The sequence below is a fragment of the Hyperolius riggenbachi genome, chromosome 1 (genome assembly GCF_040937935.1).
Source record: "Hyperolius riggenbachi isolate aHypRig1 chromosome 1, aHypRig1.pri, whole genome shotgun sequence".
NCBI classification, from domain to species: Eukaryota; Metazoa; Chordata; class Amphibia; order Anura; family Hyperoliidae; genus Hyperolius; species Hyperolius riggenbachi.
The window spans coordinates 377,634,878-377,655,687 of record NC_090646.1 but is presented as its reverse complement, the minus strand read 5'-3'; positions in this window follow the sequence as shown (position 1 = coordinate 377,655,687).

The following is a 20,810-nucleotide window of genomic DNA, read 5'->3' as shown; positions in this document are numbered from 1 at the left end:
ACCCTCACTTATAAGGAATTACAGCCATAAAACTCTTTCCTAGAAGAGAAGAGCTTCTGACTACAGGGGATAGACGAAAAATGTCAATAGATTATACATTTTACCTCTGGAACACTTAATAGACTGATAATAAAACACGAAATACATCTACATTGTACATTTTTAAATATGTTTATATATAAAATAAACCATGGGATATCTAAAAAAGTCATTTTTAGGAGTAGGAGGATAGATACAATTGTTTAACTCATCAATTTATTTCCATCTTGGGTTACCAGCTACGTATTATATGCTCCTATTAGGTACGTCAGGACTGGATTTACCATAAGGCACTGTAGGCATGTGCCTACATGTGCCTGATAATAGAAAGGTGGCTCACTGCCCTCCCATAGTGCCTCCTTCCCTTTGCAGAGCCCTGAATGAGAGGTTACTCACGAGGCTCTCAGCATTTCACTGATGAGATCTCCCTTCAGTCAGGGGCACCTCTAGCTACCTAATACCTGGAGGCATCTCTAGCTACCTAGCATTAGGTAACCAGAGGTAAGGCACCTGTAGCTATCTACACTGGGTAGAGGAAGTAAGGGAGAAGGGACAGTGGGTCAGCCAGCATACTTGTGGTGCGGTTCGGCAAGGGTTTGTAGGTTCATGGAGAGTGGAGTCTAGGGTGCCAGGACATCTGTGCCTGAGGTAAGTGCTGCAATAAAGGTGATCATTATATAAAGGTGCTTATGTGCTCATAAACATCTTTTATAATGAAGGGGTTAGGCTTCAGAGGTAAAGAAAATTCTTAATTGCAACCCAGGTGAAAAGGACTTTGTGAATGATGAATGATGGACCAGTAGAAAGTTAACAGTAAGTGTAGGATGCTACATGATGCATAAAAGGAACCAGGGGAGGGTTAGCAGAAAGTTATAGATGGGTAACCAGTAGCAGAGGAATAGAAAGTAAGGAATGGGGATGACAGTCAACAGAATGGTAAATTAGTCATGTAAATTAGTTGCAATTTAATTTAAATTGCAGATTGCAAGACTAGTGGCGGAGGACCATAAAGAGATGGTGAACATTGAAGAGGGAACAATCAGAAATTAGAAAGAGAAAGTAGTAAGTGATCAGGATAAGCAAAAAAAGTATGGTATCTGAGAGATGGGGGACTCAGGGGAGGGGCTTAATGTATGTAAGGGAAACCAGTAAAAGTGGAGCAGTGAATGAGGTGAGGCAGTAAGAGCCTCTAAGAACAATCACAGCTCTATTTTTAGACAAACACATTGAACTGTCACACAGTGCTGCTAAGAGATTGCATCAGCTACAATGCTTCTAACCATGTCCATCAGGGTCAGTTTATTACAGAAGTTACCATCAGGTTTACTCAGTGCTATATGGTCACACACTCACAGTACATTTCATTTGTGGAAATGTTCTGACTTCTGGTTACCTTATCCCGAAGATCTAAGGTTGTGACGAGCAGTCAGTGTACAGAACAATCTGTTGACTAGAAACCGTCACCTAATTGTATTCATTTTATTGTAGGGTTTATTGCAGGGTCTCTTTTTCATGGTATAATGTTCTTGACAATAATCTGAAAAATACAAAAGAACAATTGAGAGCCCTAAATAGTGTAGTATGTTAGTACAATAAGATTTATCTTATATTGGATGAAAAAGGAGGCACTTTTGCTTTCTTTGAACCACAAAACGGTTGCTCCTGTCTATTGCTTAATGAAGTGGGTTAATGCCTGTGAAATGTATTGCGTATGATTAAAGAATTAATTTTCTACTGGATATTGACTGTTTGAGTCCTTTTGGGGAGGTACACCATTACCTCCCTTTTTAAACAGTTTTTTTTTTACTTATTTTACTGTAATTTGGCACCTCTGTTCAAAAAACAATCAAATATTGACAATTATCTGGTGGGCTGCCAATAAACTCCAATGCACTAGGAGCGTGGGTAGGGTGAATACACATCAGGACATGCACTTTACTGCTGCCATTCACACTGCTGGTTGAGCAGGTGTCACAAGGTAAATGTACCCTATCCACGCTCCTAGGTGCATTGGAGGTTTTTGGCAGCTTGCCAAATTATTGACAAGAACATTACACCTTGAAGAAGAGACCCTGCACGGTCTCAGAACATGTTTGTAGACCCTATATTTTATTTATTTGCATGGTAGACTTTTAAGCTGCAGTTATGAACAAAATAACAAACTGTGTTCACAGATATTGGTGTTCAGAAGCGTTTTTAAACCTATACGAAAATATCCCCCACAGAATGGCTGTTTATAATTCTGTACCACATGAGGTCCGAAAGAACATATTCAATACTATCTGCAATTTTACATTGAGAAACATTATTTTTAAGTTGTAGCACTATTTACCCATGCAGTGTTTCACAGAGTGGTGTACTCCTCCCCACTTTTACTTCTAAGAGACTCCACCTTTTAAAAAATATTACATACCTGTTTCCAATTATCCTCGTTTTTTTTTTATTTCATCATTTTTATAGCATTACACAACTTTTTCAATCTTCTGTGACCTTGCCCTAACATTTTTGAAATGTGTTTCTTACATCAATTTAAAATATGCAATTATATATAACATTTCCTAGTTTCAATATATGATATATTGTGTTTCGGTTAAATATAGGATTCAAATCATTTGCAAATCACAGGCTTCTTTTTTTTAATTTACATTTTATATACAGTAGCATAGAGCATAACAGTAGGCTACACAAGTAAGATAAAGCTAAGTTATCACAGCATTCTATAATAACTGTGGTGTCACATTTTGGATGCACTATATAAATTCATTATAATGATAATAATGGCCCTAGGCTGTCTCTACAACGTTTTAATACACGTTTTTTGTGTATTAATCACAATTCATTATATGTTATGTACAAACACTACTGCATCTTTTGTTTACAAGTTCTATTTTTGTATCCTTGAAATCATTACTTACATTTACATCTGCCACACATTATTGTTTATCAGAATTCACCACTGCTCAAATAGATTTGCTACAACACAGGTAGAGACAGGTAGACACACAGGTAGAGTCCACGACCACGAGCAGATCCACATCTGCAGTCTCTATAGAAAGCTTATGGCTATATTTAGCTAAGTATATGGTGATCAAGCTGCTCATGCTGGGTTGTACAGATGTATTTTGCTTTAATGCATTTTGAAGTCTTCGGTATAGAGGTATAAGCAGTAAGTAGTTAAGTGGCTCTTTGGGCCTCCAAGTTTAAATCACTGTAGTGGTTACGGCTTCCAAATAAAATGTTGGCTCAGTGATTTGCCTGAAAGAAAGACTTAGAAAACGCTGCTAATAAAGCTGGCAGGACAAATCATCACTAGGGAAAAACAAGAGAGAGAGAGAGAAAATAGTGACAACGGTGGGCTTAAAAAATACAATAGGTTATCATAAAGAATGACGTTAATTTTTTTTTTGACAAAACAACACTCTGTTGTATTTTAAATGGCTATCTAAATCTTTTATCTTACTGTACATTATTGGACTTATGCACTGCATATTTCTTTTTTAGTAGTTGTGTGTGTGTGTGTGTGTGTGTGTGTGTGTGTGTGTGTGTGTGTGTGTGTGTGTGTGTGTGTGTGTGTGTGTGTGTGTGTGTGTGTGTGTGTGTGTGTGTGTGTGTGTGTGTGTGTGTGTGTGTGTGTGTGTGTGTGTGTGTGTGTGTGTGTGTGTGTGTGTGTGTATATGTGTGTGTGTGTCTAAATGTGCTTTTCAGTGGCTCCTGTACATCTCATTGTGCTTCCATTAGCAGTGGTTTGACTTTTGAAGTCATATTAATTTCTAGATCTTTGGTCCATATATTAATAACTGTGTGCAGTTATCACCAGCCCCCGTTTTAGGACAATGAAGGCCAATGTATAAATGTTGTGTTCTTCCAGAAACATGCATGTACTTCAAAAACTGCATAAGTTGTCAAATTAACTCTCTTTAAAGTCAATGGATAATTATATTCAGCATGCCAGTCTGGCCTGGATTTGTGGGAAGGCAAGGACTATGAAAGTACAAAGGCTGGGGGCAGTGTTACAGAGCACACAGCCGAGTTTCTGTAATGTAGATGTGTCTCGTCTGAGCTGTCTTCCCCGGCCTCACTTGGGTGCTGAAGTTTTCTGGCTTTCTCTTTGCAGGACAATCTTTAGCTATGTGCGCCTTGACCCCACAATAGAGACATCAACCTTCATTGTGTCTCCTAAGTTTCTCCAAAGGAGACAGTTTGGAGAAGCCTATCTGCATAGGCTCCTCTCCTGAAGGAGAAACATGACTGCCAGCGGGGAAAGTCACCCCTGGGATCGACTGAACTTTGCCCTGACATTGCTGTCTGACCCGTCTGTCAACACGTATTGCCAATGTTATGGCGTCTTCAAGGGTTTTAGGGTCAGGGTGACTAACTAAACTGTAATTTATAGTGTCAGAGAGACCGAATAAAAATTGGTCCAATAATGCTGCCTGACCCCAATTAGTAGACACTGACCACCTTCTAAACTCGGCAGCGTACTCCTCAGCTATACGACGATCCTGTCTTAACTCTTTTATTTACGATCCGCTGTAGCGGTTATATCGGGATCTGAGTAGATCACAGACATAGCTTTAAAAAAGTTATCCACTGAAGGCAATGTCTCACCTCCAGGGAGTAAGTAATACCCCCAAGTCTGTGGATCTCCCTTTAACAAGGATTTAATCAATAAGACTTTTTGAGACTCTGACCCTGAGGACCTAGGCTGAACCTCAAAATACATCAAGCAACTATTCATGAAATCGCTAAAAGTTGACCGAGAGCCTTAAAATTTCTCAGAAAGTGGCATTTTTCGGCTCTATAGGTGTATGAGGAATTGGAGCAGGAGGAAGTGCTGGTTGCTCGTTATTAGAGTTGGGCCGAACCTCCGATTTTAGGTTCGCAAACCAGGTTCGCGAAACTTCCGCGGAAGGTTCGGTTCGCGTTAAAGTTCGTGAACCGCAATAGACTTCAATGGGGATGCGAACTTTGGAAAAAAAAAATTATGCTGGCCACAAAAGTGATGGAAAAGATGTTTCAAGGGGTCTAACACCTGGAGGGGGGCATGGCGGAGTGGGATACACGCCAAAAGTCCCCGGGAAAAATCTGGATTTGACGCAAAGCAGCGTTTTAAGGGCAGAAATCATATTGAATGCTAAATGACAGGCCTAAAGTGCTTTAAAACATCTTGCATGTGTATACATCAATCAGGTATTGTAATTAAGGTACTGCTTCACACTGACACACCATACTGTTCACTGAACAGAACAGGTATGCAGTGCCAGGTTCACTGAACAGAACAAGTATGCAGTGGCGGGTTCACTGAACAGAACAGGTATGCAGTGGCGGGTTCACTGAACAGAACAAGTATACAGTGGTGGGTTCACTGAACAGAACAGGTATGCAGTGGCGGGTTCACTGAACAGAACAGGTAAACAGTGGCGGGTTCACTGAACAGAACAGGTATGCAGTGGCGGGTTCACTGAACAGGTATGCAGTGGTGGGTTCACAGAACAGGTATGCAGTGGTGGGTTCACAGAACAGGTATGCAGTGGTGGGTTCACTGAACAGGTATGCAGTGGTGGGTTCACAGTACAGGTATGCAGTGGTGGGTTCACAGAACAGGTATGCAGTGGTGGGTTCACAGTACAGGTATGCAGTGGTGGGTTCACAGTACAGGTATGCAGTGGTGGGTTCACAGAACAGGTATGCAGTGGTGGGTTCACAGAACAGGTATGCAGTGGCGGGTTCACAGAACAGGTATACAGTGGTGGGTTCACAGAACAGGTATGCAGCCAGGGACAAGCTAAGCCTAACTAATCTTTCCCTATGAGAGAGAGTGTGCAGCAGCTTGCCCTACTCTCACTAATGCAGGCACACGAGTGACCGTAATGGTCGCCGCTGCCTGCCTTTTAGTAGGGGGGAGTGGCTCCAGGGGCTAGTGTAGCCTAATTGGCTACACTGTGCCTGCTGACTGTGATGTAGAGGGTCAAAGTTGACCCTCCATGGTGCATTATGGGGCGAACCGAACTTCCGCAAAGGTTCGCCTGCGGGACGCAAACGCGAACCATGGAAGTTTGCATGGAACCGTTCGCAGGCGAACCGTTCGGCCCAACTCTACTCGTTATGAGCTGCAGAGGACTCAGCACGTGGTGGTGCATTAACTAAATGAGTCAACTGTTCCTGCTGAGCATTCACTGTCTGGGTGAGCTGATTGACAGCTGCTGTGAGTAACATAACCTGCTGTTGCAACTCCTCCGTGGGTATAATTTACGGTGATAATATCACGCTTGGTATAGGCTTATAATATGAGGTTCAGATAATCGTAGTCAAAAACGTAAATAAGGTCAAACACGTGTGGTCGAATAGCTGCGGTACAAAAGGCTGAGACAAAAGCTAGGTTGTTTAACAGGCTAGGATCATACACGGGTGGTCAGATGGCTGAGGTACAATAGGCCGAGACAAAGTCGTGGTCGTTTAACAGGCTAGGGTCATACACAATATATCAGAAAAATAACAAAGCTAGTCTAAAGGATAGATATATATATCGCAAAAACTGCATATATATCTATCAGAGCAACTAGGCTAAACACATATAAATACAGTTCTATCACAGAATGACAGAGTGCCCGGCACCAGCGTACTGAATGCTATCATGGGCAGTGAGCAACTGAATCAAGAGAGCTTATATACAAGTGGAAAAGCTCACAAACCAGCCCAGAAAAGGAACTGGCCAATCAGCAAAGGCTCCAGCAAAAAAGTGTCAGCTGACCAGTGGTTCAGCTGACACCCACTAAACCCGCCTCTTCAACCTTTAAGAACTGCTCTGGGACGGGCGCGTCACCCTGGGGAGGCTGGAGGAACGTACATGCTAAGTCACATTCGCAGGGGTGCAAGGGATGCTGCTGCAAAAATAGGAAAGGGAAGCTTCCTGCAGCAGCCCAGTGCTGCCTGAGCCCTTGCTGGAACCGCTGACAGGTAAGATCTTTACAACAAGCATGTGAATGATGATGCTCTGTGAAAGCTCAATTATTGACAACTTTCTCTGGACACTGGTTTTTACTACAGAAAGAATGTAGCCACATATATCTTATATCGTTTTTGTTCAGAAGGAGTTACTGCATCATTTTTGGGGTGAATTACTACAATACTCCAAAACACATCTGTGACAAAAGCAGAACAGCTGACATCTGAATAAAAGAAATGCATTTTTCATTTTGTTGTTATACATTCCATCAAATTTCACCAATAATCTCTGCAGCCAAAAGTATCAATGCATCCATCCAAGGGTACCTCAGGGGGTGTAGTTTACTAAATGAAGTCATTTTTGGTGGGAATTGACAATCTCTTTACCTGAGACGTCATTGTAAGCGGCCTACACTGGAAAATACAAGCATGTGATTTATGCTCTGGGAAAGCTCAATTATTGACAATTTTCTTTGGACACTGCTTTTTACTACAGAAACAATGTAGCCACACATATCTGATATTGTTTTATTTAGAGGGAGTTACTGAATCATTTTTTGGGTAGATTTTCTGCCATATTCCAAAGCATGACTGTGAAAAAACAGAAATGTATATATTACCATTGAATTGCAATAGGTAACATTTGATTGGCTGTTGTAAGCTCCGCCCAGTTTTCTGAATTTTAACCCCAGTCCCCCAGTCATGGTCTGTGCCAAGTTTGGGGCCTCTGGCTTTAAAATTGTGAGAATGGCAATGTTTGAAAATTTTACATTGATGTCAATAGGTGAAATCTGATTGGCTGTTTGTGGCTCCACCCACTTTTGCTAAATTTTGACTGCAGTCGCCCAGTGAGTAATTGTGCTAAGTTTGGGATGCCTGGCATTTAAACTGCAATAATAGCAGTAGTTAATCTTTTTTCATTAAGGTCAATAGCTGAAATCTGATTGGCTGTTATTGCCCCACACCTTTTTTCCCTTAACTGTGAACCACAGTCACTCAGTGGCCAACACTTTAAGGTTTGGGAATCCTGGCATTCAAAGTGTCGAAATGGCAGAAGTTTTAATTTTTTCCATTGAAAATCAATGGGTGAAATCTGATTGGTTGTCAGTGGCTCCACCCACTTTTTCTAACCTTAAAGTGCAAACACCCAGTGAGAACATTTAGAACATGGCTTTAAAACTGTTAGAATGACAGCTTTTACAATTTTCCCATTGAAGTCAATAGGGAAAATGTGATTGGTTGTTTGTGGCTCCGCCCACTTTTTCAGTCCCCAAAATGTGAAAGAAATTTTATTTCAACCCCATGACTAAGTGACCCAAGTTTGGTGAGGTTACCTTCAGATCTGTCTGATTGGTGAATGTTTAACATTTTCCAATGAAAGTCTATGGGAAAAAATGGGGTTTTCGGGGGGCCGCCCCAGGGGCACCGAGGGTAAGATAGCTTAACAGAGCACAAGCAACCTACACGGCTATGGGCCGAAGAAGTGTGCAAAATTTCACACATGTACTCCTAAAACTCTTAAAACTGTAGGAAGAATAGAGTTTCCATGTTAAAAGTATTATTTGCATCTATTTACATTGGGCAGGTGTGTTGGCGAAGGGTTACTGTGCGTTTGTCTCAGTGCTGGGCCAAAATTACGCATTAGCGTAATTACGCATCGTAATTCACTACAAATGCACCGTAAGCGTTACGTGTAAGGTTACGGTATTACGCGTAATTAATTACGCGTAGACCGTAGGTTACGTTATTACGCGTAACAAATTACGCGTAAGACAGTAAACTCCCATTGAAATTACACAGTCTGCCGTAATCGCGTAATATTACGCTCCCGTATAATATAAAAAAGCCGCCGACTTTAAGGGTTAATAGCAAAGCCCCCTTAAGTGCTAAGAGCCTCAAATTTGGAGAATATATTAAGGAGATCAGAAGGAATAAGAGGAAACAATTTTTTTTCAGAAAGACCTTATAGTTTTTGAGAAAATCGATGTTAAAGTTTCAAAGGAAAAATATATACATTTAAAAACCCGACGACTTTAACGGTTAATAGCAAAGCCTGCTTAAAATTTAGGAACACCAAATTCACAGGGTATATTAAGGGGATAAGTGGGAATAAGAGGAACATTTTTTTTTCAAAAAGACCTTATAGTTTTTGAGAAAATCGATTTTTAAGTTTCAAGGGCAAAAATGTCTTTTAAATGCGGAAAATGTCAGTTTTTTTTTGCACAGGTAACAATAGTGTTTTATTTTCATAGATTCCCCCAAGTGGGAAGAGTTTTACTTACTTCGTTCTGAGTGTGGGAAATATAAAAAAAAACGACGTGGGGTCCCCCCTCCCAGACCTCTTTAACCCCTTGTCCCCCATGCAGACTGGGATAGCCAGAATGCGGAGCACCGGCCGCGTGGGGCTCCGCACCCTGACTATACCAGCCCGCATGGTCCATGGATTGGGGGGTCTCGGAAGGGGAGGGGCAGCCAAGCTTTCCCCTCCCCCTCCGAGCCCTTGTCCAATCCAAGGACAAGGGGCTCTTCTCCACCTCCGATGGGCGGTGGAGGTGGAGGCCGCGATTTCCTGGGGGGGGGGGGTTCATGGTGGCATCTGGGAGTCCCCTTTAAAAAGGGGTCCCCCAGATGCCCACCCCCCCTCCCAGGAGAAATGAGTATAGAGGTACTTGTACCCCTTACCCATTTCCTTTAAGAGTTAAAAGTAAATAAACACACAAACACATAGAAAAAGTATTTTAATTGAACAAAAAACATAACCACGAAAAAAGTCCTTTAATATTCTTAATTAACCATTAATACTTACCTGTCCCTTTAAAAGCCAGTTCCCACGCAATATCCTCGGAAATATACTAATCAGTTACAATGTAACAAAGTTGTTACAATGTAACAACTTTGTTACTTTGTAACACCACCGCACCCGACGTCACTCGCCGCTCACCCGCCGGCCGCCGCATACACTTACGCTAAGTCCCCGCCGGCTCCCGCCGTCCACCCCGACCACACATGTCACCCATATACATGCTGGCACCCATGGGTGCCAGCATGTATATAGGTGACATGTGGGAGAGGCGGGGAGGGCAGCGGAGCTGGCGGGGACATAGCTTCCTAAACCCGACAGAGCTCTGAGCTATATAGCTCAGAGCTCTCGAAAGCATCTTTGTATTTGGGCTCCAAGGAGCCCCATTGGTACTTAGCAGACCAATGGGGTTCCTTCTGATTTGAAGGAACCCCATTGGTCTGCTAAGGACCAATGGGGCTCCTTGGAGCCAAAATACAAAGATGCTTTAGAGAGCTCTGAGCTATATAGCTCAGAGCTCTGTCGGGTCCGTGCAGCGCAGACGCGTATGCGGCGGCGGCAAATGACGTCGGGTGCGGCGTAGTTACAATGTAACAAAGTTGTTACATTGTAATAACTTTGTTACATTGTAACTGATAGAACATTTCCGAGGCTATTTCGAGGGATCATTTATTTAAAGGGACAGGTAAGTATTAATGGTTAATTAAGAATATTAAAGGACTTTTTTCGTGGTTATGTTTTTTGTTCAATTAAAATACTTTTTCTATGTGTTTGTGTGTTTATTTACTTTTAACTCTTAAAGGAAATGGGTAAGGGGTACAAGTACCTCTATACTCATTTCTCCTGGGAGGGGGGGTGGGCATCTGGGGGACCCCTTTTTAAAGGGGACTCCCAGATGCCACCATGAACCCCCCCCCCCCCCCCCAGGAAATCGCGGCCTCCACCTCCACCGCCCATCGGAGGTGGAGAAGAGCCCCTTGTCCTTGGATTGGACAAGGGCTCGGAGGGGGAGGGGAAAGCTTGGCTGCCCCTCCCCTTCCGAGACCCCCCAATCCATGGACCATGCGGGCTGGTATAGTCAGGGTGCGGAGCCCCACGCGGCCGGTGCTCCGCATTCTGGCTATCCCAGTCTGCATGGGGGACAAGGGGTTAAAGAGGTCTGGGAGGGGGGACCCCACGTCGTTTTTTTTTTATATTTCCCACACTCAGAACGAAGTAAGTAAAACTCTTCCCACTTGGGGGAATCTATGAAAATAAAACACTATTGTTACCTGTGCAAAAAAAACTGACATTTTCCGCATTTAAAAGACATTTTTGCCCTTGAAACTTAAAAATCGATTTTCTCAAAAACTATAAGGTCTTTTTAAAAAAAAAATTTTCCTCTTATTCCCACTGATCCCCTTAATATATCCTGTGAATTTGGTGTTCCTAAATTTTAAGCATGCTTTGCTATTAACCGTTAAAGTCGGCGGGTTTTTAAATGTATACATTTTTCCTTTGAAACTTTAACATCGATTTTCTCAAAAACTGTAAGGTCTTTTTGAAAAAAAAATTTTTCCCTCTTATTCCTTCTGATCTCCTTAATATATTCTCCAAATTTGAGGCTCTTAGCACTTAAGGGGGCTTTGCTATTAACACTTAAAGTCGGCGGCTACCTAACATTGATCCATGCGTCAACTTTTCCGCTTGGCAGCATGACCTTACGCATTAATTGCTAGTAGAATTTTACGCGTAAGCCTATAACGTAACAACCTGAATTACGGTATTCTTACGCGTAATTGCGTAAGGGCTATGCGTAATTACAGACATGTACCGTAATTCAATGTCTACGCCATAAGCGTAATTCCGTAATGCGTAATAGCGTAAAATTACGCGTAATGATCCGTAAGCGTAGCTTTTTCCATTACGCCCAGCACTGGTTTGTCTACCAAGTGGAAGGTTGTGAGTTCGATTCCTGGATCAATCCAGCCCACCGAACCATGGGCGAAGTGGGCTAAATTCCATGGCTGGGCCGGGGTGGTAGACTCCAACCCCCTAGGTGGAGACAAAGCCTGCCCCAGTTTCTATATCACAATGCTTTCTGACTGATTTTAGCAGCAAGTCATTTTTTTCCCTTTGGCTGTTGCTGGCTCCGCCCACTTTTTTTTTTAACCTTTTCAGCCCGCAGGTATTTTTCACCTCATGGCCGAGAGGAATTTTCCCATTTCAGCGCTCCTCCCTTTTATTCCCCAATAGTTTTATCACTACTTATCACAAAGAAGTGATCTATACCTTGTTTTTTTCCACCACCAATTAGGCTTTCTTTAGGTGGAACATTATGCTAAGAATTATTTTATTCTAAATGCATTTTAACTGAAATAATTAGGAAAAAAATGGAAAAAATCATTATTTCTCAGGTTTCGGCCATTATAGTTTTGGGGGGCTGTAGACTCCAACCCCCTAGGTAGACACAAAGCAGTAAAGCCTGCCCCAGTTTTTATGTCACAATACTTTCTGACTGATTTTAGCAGCAAGTCATTTTTTTCCCTTTGGCTGTTGCTGGCTCCGCCCTTTTTTTAACCTTTTCAGCCCACGGGTATTTTTCACCTTATGGCCGAGAGGAATTTTCCCATTTCAGCGCTCCTCCCTTTTATTCCCCAATAACGTTATCACTACTTATCACAAAGAAGTGATCTATACCTTGTTTTTTCCACCACCAATTAAGCTTTCTTTAGGTGGAACATTATGCTAAGAATTATTTTATTCTAAATGCATTTTAACTGAAATAATTAGGAAAAAAATGGAAAAAAATCATTATTTCTCAGGTTTCGGCCATCATAGTTTTAAAATACCACATCCTACCGTAATTAAAATCCACACATTTTATTTGCCCATTTGTCCCGGTTAATGCAACGTAAAATTATATCCCTAGTATAATGTATGGTGACAATATTTTATTTGGAAATAAAGGTACATTTTTTCAGTTTTACATCCATCGCTAATTTTTAGCCCATACATTTATATTAATATGGCCTTTTATTTTATTTTTGTTCCCTAAAGTCAGTAGATGTCTGTAAGAGAACGCGGAAAAGCCGCCACGTGTACTGGCGGCAAGGCGGCTGATTCCGCGTCCAGCGCGGCGGTTTGTCCGCAGCAGCATGCGTCCAGCGCGGCGGTTTCTCCGCAGCAGCATGCGTCTGGTGTAGCTGGGTCTTTTAGTTCACATAGGCTGAGGAATACGCGCGCGTGCGCTGAGAGGCAGAACCTTTATGTCAAACGGAGAGGGATCAGCTGACCAGGTAGGTCAGCTGATCTCAAGGCAGCTGACTATTGGTTGATCACATAGGGGTGGCGCTAGAGAGCGCTTCTCTATATATAGTCACTGCTGGGCACTTTCAGGTTGTCTGCCGTTGCGAACACTTACGTGGGAGCACTCAGACCTTAGTCAGATCCAACAGTGTGTTTGAACCAGGAGGACCTGGGAATTCACACTGAGCCAGATTCCTTCTGTTTGTTATTGTGTTATCATTCTGTTATACCTCAGACTAGTTCCAGGATGTCGAGACCACGGACCTCACACCCAGACTAGCGACTCTGTATTATCATTCTGTTATACCTAAGACTTGTTCTAGGGTGTCGAGACCACGGACCTCACACCCAGACTAGGGACTCCGTGTTATCATTCTGTTATACCTCAGACTAGTTCCAGGGTGTCGAGACCACGGACCTCACACCCAGACTAGGGACTCTGTATCATCATTCTGTTATATCTCAGACTAGTTCCAGGGTGTCGAGACCACGGACCTCACACCCAAGATTAGGGACTTGTGTTACCATTCTGTTATACTTCAGACTAGTTCCAGGGTGTCGAGACCACGGACCTCACACCCAAGATTAGGGACTCTGTGTTACCACTCTTTTATACTCCAGACTAGTTCCAGGGTGTAGAGACCACGGACCTCATGAGGCCATTGCATTAGCTATCAGAGTAGACCGTCGTCTACGTTACCGGAGACAGTCTCGGGGTAGGAACAATGTGAGATATGTTTCCTACGCCTCTCCTCTACCCGTTTCACCTCCACCGGAACCAATGCAGATTGGTCGGTCGAAATTGTCCCGGGTGGAGCAGAATCGCAGAAAAGCAGAACAGCTCTGTCTGTACTATGCAGGGGAGGGTCACAGAATACAGAATTGTCCCAAGAAGTCGGGAAACGCTGCCGCCTAGGTGTAGTCGGAGGTAATACCCTAGGCGCGCAGTCTTTACCTCTAAATGATAAACGTTTGCTCCTTCCTTGTACCGTATCTTGGGAAGATCAAACAGTGACCACTGAGGCCTTCCTGGATTCAGGCTCAGCAGGCAATTTTATGGATTACGAATTTGCTAAGAAATTAGGGATTCCTATTTCCCCTCTGAATCAACAGATCCTGGTCACTGCTGTGGATGATTCTCCTCTACAGAGTGACCATCCTCTGTCTCAGACCCCAGAATTGACGATTACGGTGGGGGTGTTACACAAAGAGAGTCTTCAGTTTCTGGTTTTACGAATGGCAACTTCCACGATCATTCTTGGCATGCCATGGTTACAACTTCACTCTCCTCAGATCAATTGGGCTTCAGGTCAGCTAACGAGCTGGTCTACCCATTGCCATCATCATTGTTTAGCGAAGGTAGCCTTGGGTAACACCAAAATTCAAGTGGAGGGATTGCCAAGTCAGTATTCCGAATTCGTGGACGTGTTTAGTCCCAAATCTGCAGATAAACTCCCTCCCCACCATCCTTTTGATTGTCCCATCGATCTCAGGTCTGGTTGTGCGCCCCCTAGAGGTCACCTTTATAATCTGTCGGGACCAGAGAAATTGGCCATGCAGGAATACATCCGAAAAAATTTAGCTAAAGGGTTTATTCGTCCCTCCCGGTCACCAGCAGGGGCAGGATTCTTTTTTGTGAAAAAGAAGGATGGAGGCCTCCGTCCATGCATTGATTATCGGGGCTTAAATAAGTTTACAGTAAAAAATCGTTATCCTTTGCCCTTAATAGAGTGGGGCCGAACCTCCGATTTTAGGTTCGCGAACCGGGTTCGCGAACTTCCGCGTAAGGTTCGGTTCGCGTAAAAGTTCGCGAACCGCAATAGACTTCAATGGGGATGCGAACTTTAAAAAAAAAAAATTATGCTGGCCACAAAAGTGATGGAAAAGATGTTTCAAGGGGTCTAACACCTGGACCCCCAGGTGGAGGAGTGGGATACATGTCAAAAGTCCCCGGGAAAAATCTGGATTTGACGCAAAGCAGCGTTTTAAGGGCAGAAATCACATTGAATGCTAAATGACAGGCCTAAAGTGCTTTAAAACATCTTGCATGTGTATACATCAATCAGGTAGTGTAATTAAGGTACTGCTTCACACTGACACACCAAACTCACCGTGTAACGCACCGCAAACAGCTGTTTGTGTAGTGACGGCCGTGCTGGACTGGTGCGCACCATGGCAAGAACAGGTATGCAGTGGCGGGTTCACTGAACAGAACAGGTATGCAGTGGCGGGTTCACTGAACAGAACAGGTATACAGTGGCGGGTTCACAGAACAGGTATGCAGTGGCAGGTTCACTGAACAGGTACACAGTGGCGGGTTCACTGAACACAACAGGTATGCAGTGGCGGGTTCACTGAACAGGAATACAGTGGCGGGTTCACTGAACAGAACAGGTATGCAGTGGCGGGTTCACTGAACAGTACAGGTATGCAGTGGCAGGTTCACTGAACAGGTATGCAGTGGTGGGTTCACTGAACAGGTAAGCAGTGGTGGGTTCACTGAACAGGTATGCAGTGGTGGGTTCACAGAACAGGTATGCAGTAGTGGGTTCACTGAACAGAACAGGTATACAGTGGCAGGTTCACTGAACAGAACAGGTATGCAGTGGCGGGTTCACTGAACAGAACAGGTATGCAGTGGCAGGTTCACTGAACAGGTATACAGTGGTGGGTTCACTGAACACAACAGGTATGCAGTGGTGGGTTCACAGAACAGGTATGCAGTGGCAGGTTCGCTGAACAGGTATGCAGTGGTGGGTTCACTGAACAGGTATGCAGTGGTGGGTTCACTGAACAGGTATGCAGTGGTGGGTTCACAGTACAGGTATGCAGTGGTGGATTCACAGAACAGGTATGCAGTGGCAGGTTCACTGAACAGGTATGCAGTGGTGGGTTCACTGAACAGAACAGATATGCAGTGGCAGGTTCACTGAACAGGTATACAGTGGCGGGTTCACTGAACACAACAGGTATGCAGTGGTGGGTTCACTGAACAGGTATGCAGTGGCAGGTTCACTGAACAGGTATGCAGTGGTGGGTTCACTGAACAGGTATGCAGTGGTGGGTTCACTGAACAGGTATGCAGTGGTGGGTTCACAGTACAGGTATGCAGTGGTGGGTTTACAGAACAGGTATGCAGTGGCAGGTTCACTGAACAGGTATGCAGTGGTGGGTTCACTGAACAGGTATGCAGTGGTGGGTTCACAGTACAGGTATGCAGTGGTGGGTTCACAGAACAGGTATGCAGTGGTGGGTTCACTGAACAGGTATGCAGTGGTGGGTTCACTGAACAGGTATGCAGTGGTGGGTTCACAGTACAGGTATGCAGTGGTGGGTTCACTGAACAAGTATGCAGTGGTGGGTTCACTGAACAGGTATGCAGTGGTGGGTTCACTGAACAGGTATGCAGTGGTGGGTTCACAGTACAGGTATGCAGTGGTGGGTTCACAGAACAGGTATGCAGTGGCGGGTTCACTGAACAGGTATGCAGTGGTGGGTTCACTGAACAGGTATGCAGTGGTGGGTTCACAGTACAGGTATGCAGTGGTGGGTTCACAGAACAGGTATGCAGTGGTGGGTTCACTGAACAGGTATGCAGTGGTGGGTTCACAGTACAGGTATGCAGTGGTGGGTTCACAGAACAGGTATGCAGTGGTGGGTTCACTGAACAGGTATGCAGTGGTGGGTTCACTGAACAGGTATGCAGTGGTGGGTTCACTGAACAGGTATGCAGTGGTGGGTTCACAGTACAGGTATGCAGTGGTGGGTTCACAGAACAGGTATGCAGTGGTGGGTTCACTGAACAGGTATGCAGTGGTGGGTTCACAGTACAGGTATGCAGTGGTGGGTTCACAGAACAGGTATGCAGTGGTGGGTTCACTGAACAGGTATGCAGTGGTGGGTTCACTGAACAGGTATGCAGTGGTGTGTTCACTGAACAGGTATGCAGTGGTGGGTTCACAGTACAGGTATGCAGTGGTGGGTTCACAGAACAGGTATGCAGCCAGGAACAAGCTAAGCCTAACTAATCTTTCCCTATGAGAGACAGTCTGCAGCAGCTCGCCCTACTCTCACTAACGCAGGCACACGAGTGAGCGTAATGGCCGCCGCTGCCTGCCTTTTATTAGGGGGGGAGTAGCTCCAGGGTTTAGTGTAGCCTAATTGGCTACACTGGGCCTGCTGACTGTGATGTAGAGGGTCAAAGTTGACCCTCATGGTGCATTATGGGGCGAACCGAACTTCCGCAAAAGTTCGCCTGTGGGACCCGAACGCGAACCACTGAAATTCGCATGGAACCGTTCACAGGCGAACCGTTCGGCCCAACTCTAGCCCTTAATTGATGATTTGTTTACCCAAGTTACCAATGCTAAGATTTTCTCGAAATTGGATTTGAGGGGTGCATACAACCTTGTGCGTTTTAGAGACGGTGATGAGTGGAAGACGGCCTTTAACACACCCAACGGGCATTACGAGTACCTGGTGATGCCCTTCGGGTTGTGCAATGCTCCGGCCGTCTTCCAAGAACTGATTAATGAGGTTTTCAGAGAGGTGTTGGGCAAATACGTCTTGGTATACTTAGACGACATACTGATTTTCTCTTACAACATCTCAGAACACAGGAAACATGTTAAATTTGTGCTACGGAAGTTGAGACAGAATATGCTGTATGCTAAATTGGAAAAATGCATTTTTGAAGTAACTTCTGTCGCCTTTCTTGGGTACATAATCTCGACCTCTGGCCTCACTATGGACCCTGGAAAGGTTTCTGCTGTCTTGGAGTGGCCTCAGCCAGTAGGACTGAAGGCACTCCAGAGATTCCTGGGGTTCGCCAACTACTACAGGAGGTTCATAAAGGGGTACTCTACGATGATCTCGCCTCTCACCAGTCTCACCAAGAAAGGGGCAGACACTCATCACTGGTCCCCAGAGGCCCATGATGCTTTCTCCACTCTGAAGAAACTGTTCTGTTTTGCACCTATATTGAGACATGTTGACATCACCTTTCCCTTTATCGTGGATGTGAACGCCTCGGATGTAGGGGTAGGGGCTGTGCTGTCTCAGCGTTCTGGCTTGCAGGGGAAACTTCACCCCTGTGCCTATTTTTCTCGTAGATTTTCACCCGCAGAGAAAAACTACGATATAGGCAACCATGAACTTCTAGCCATCAAGTTGGCCTTTGAAGAATGGTGTCATTGGCTAGAAGGGGCAGAACATACTATTACAGTTTACACTGACCACAAAAATTTGAAGTACATTGAGGGTGCTAAGAGACTTAGCCCCCGACAGGCTCGGTGGTCGTTATTCTTCTCGAGATTCAAATTTATAATCACGTATACCCCTGGTAGTAAGAACATCAAGGCTGATGCCTTGTCCAGGTGTTTCGAGCCAAAGACAGCACAGCCCTCAGTCCCCAAGACCATTATTCTGCAGAAGATGGTCCTGGCAGCCACTGAGACCTGGAAAGACTGGACTGTCACTTTGGGTCCATTCCAACAGGATGTTCCCGAGGGGAAGCCTGAGGGGGTCTTGTTTGTACCATCCCCGATCTGACAATATAGTGTCAGATCGGGGAGTCCAATTTGTATCTAAATTTTGGAGGGCATTTTGCCATCAGCTTTACATGGATCTGTCATTTTCATCAGGCTACCACCCACAGACCAATGGCCAGACCGAGAGAGTCAATCAATCCCTGGAGCAGTTTCTGAGATGTTATGTTGCAGATGCCCAATCTGACTGGGTCAAATTTCTGCCATTTGCAGAATTTGCACACAACAATCTGAAAAGCGCCTCATCAGGATTTTCCCCATTCCAGGTGGTGACGGGAAGGTCACCTAAGTTTGCTCCATTGCCAGTGGCTTCTACTCCGTTTCCAGCCCTGGAGAATTGGCAGAAGTCTTTGAAGCAAATTTGGGAAGTAGTCAAAAGAAATTTGGGCAGGGCTTTTCAGAACCAAAAAAAGCAGGCTGACAAGAAACGTTCCATAGAATGGGAATTCTCTCCAGGGGACTTGGTCTGGGTGTTCACACGACATTTGGCGTTGAAACAATTGTCACCCAAACTGGGCCCTAGATTTGTGGGTCCTTTTCCAGTGACCAGAAAGATCAATAAGGTCACTTATGCCATCAATCTCCCTACCAGCATGCGTGGTGTGAGATCATTCCACGTGTCTTTACTCAAGCTGGCAATTCACGTGGATTCCGCTCATTCTGTTATACCTAAGACTAGTTCTAGGGTGTCGAGACCACGGACCTCACACCCAGACTAGGGACTCCGTATTATCATTCTGTTATACCTCAGACTAGTTCCAGGGTGTCGAGACCACAGACTTCACACCCAGACTAGGGACTCTGTATCATCATTCTGTTATATCTCAGACTAGTTCCAGGGTGTCAAGACCACGGACCTCACACCCAAGAATAGGGACTTGTGTTACCATTCTGTTATATCTCAGACTAGTTCCAGGGTGTCGAGATCACAGACCTCACACCCAAGATTAGGGACTCTGTGTTACCACTCTGTTATACTCCAGACTAGTTCCAGGGTGTAGAGACCACGGACCTCACACCCAAGACTAGGCATTGTTGATATCTGTTATGACCTGTTGCATTTCTGACTTTCCCTCTGCTTTCTGATTCAGTACCTCACATATCTGATTACCTGTTGCCAAACCCTGCTCGCTTAGGATACCGAATCAGTCTTCTGTCTTTGTACCTTATCTGTCTGTGTGTTGCCGACCTGGCTTGCCCGACCTCGAGAGCTATCTCTCTCGTTAAGAGATAGTTTCCAGACCTGATAGTGATTACCACCTTCAGGTGTCACTCACTCACAGGTCCAGCCTACCTTACCCTGAAACTCCACCCCTTTGGAGTTCTCAGGCCACTGGAAGGTCTCTGTTAATCCCAAAAGGCAGTATCGCCCGTACTGCCAAAGACCACCCGCTCCTCGGGTGGTCTTACTCAAAGTTATTACTGTTGCATCAAACACTCACACTATAAGGTGTCCAGAGGTTAGTTATACTTGGATTATCGGTGATTCTGCAGATCATCAATAATCAGGTATAATCTGTATTCTTGGTGATACTGCAGATCACCAATAATCAGATTCTCTCTGTGTGCTGACACCGATCGTTACAATGTCATTTTACTATTTGGCCACAAGATGTCCCCGCTGAGCACAATTCTATGTAGCGTACAAGTACGCTACATAGGAAACAATTTGTTGCTACATTGTTACTAGGGAAGTGATGCAGGCTTCAATTAAAGCCTGCATCACGGGTGTCCGGTGGGGAGATTAATGAATGGGAACTTTGTTCCCATTCATTAGTCTATCGATTGGGTGGCAGAAAGTGGCAGAAATCATCGGCAGGAGGAAGCGTGGCGGAAATCGTCGGCAGAAGGAAGCGCGGCGGCTCTATTTAAGAATAAACACTGTATTTGAAGAAAAACAGTGTTTATTCTCGGTGGACATGTACGGATTGGCACAGGGGACTTTTGTCCCCTTCAGCCAATCGCCCCTGTTGCCGGCAACATCACGAACGTGAGCATCTGCCTGCACGATTGCGTGCACACCCCCCCAAACTGCAGGGACGTGACTAGCGCGTCTCTGCAGCTGTAGCAGCTGCCGCTGGGGATGTGAAACTCATGTCCGCATGGCATAAATGGCTAAAATAAGCTTATCGCAGTGAATTTGAGATTAAGGGTGTGATATATGAAAGGCTATTAATTTTGCTGTGCGCAAT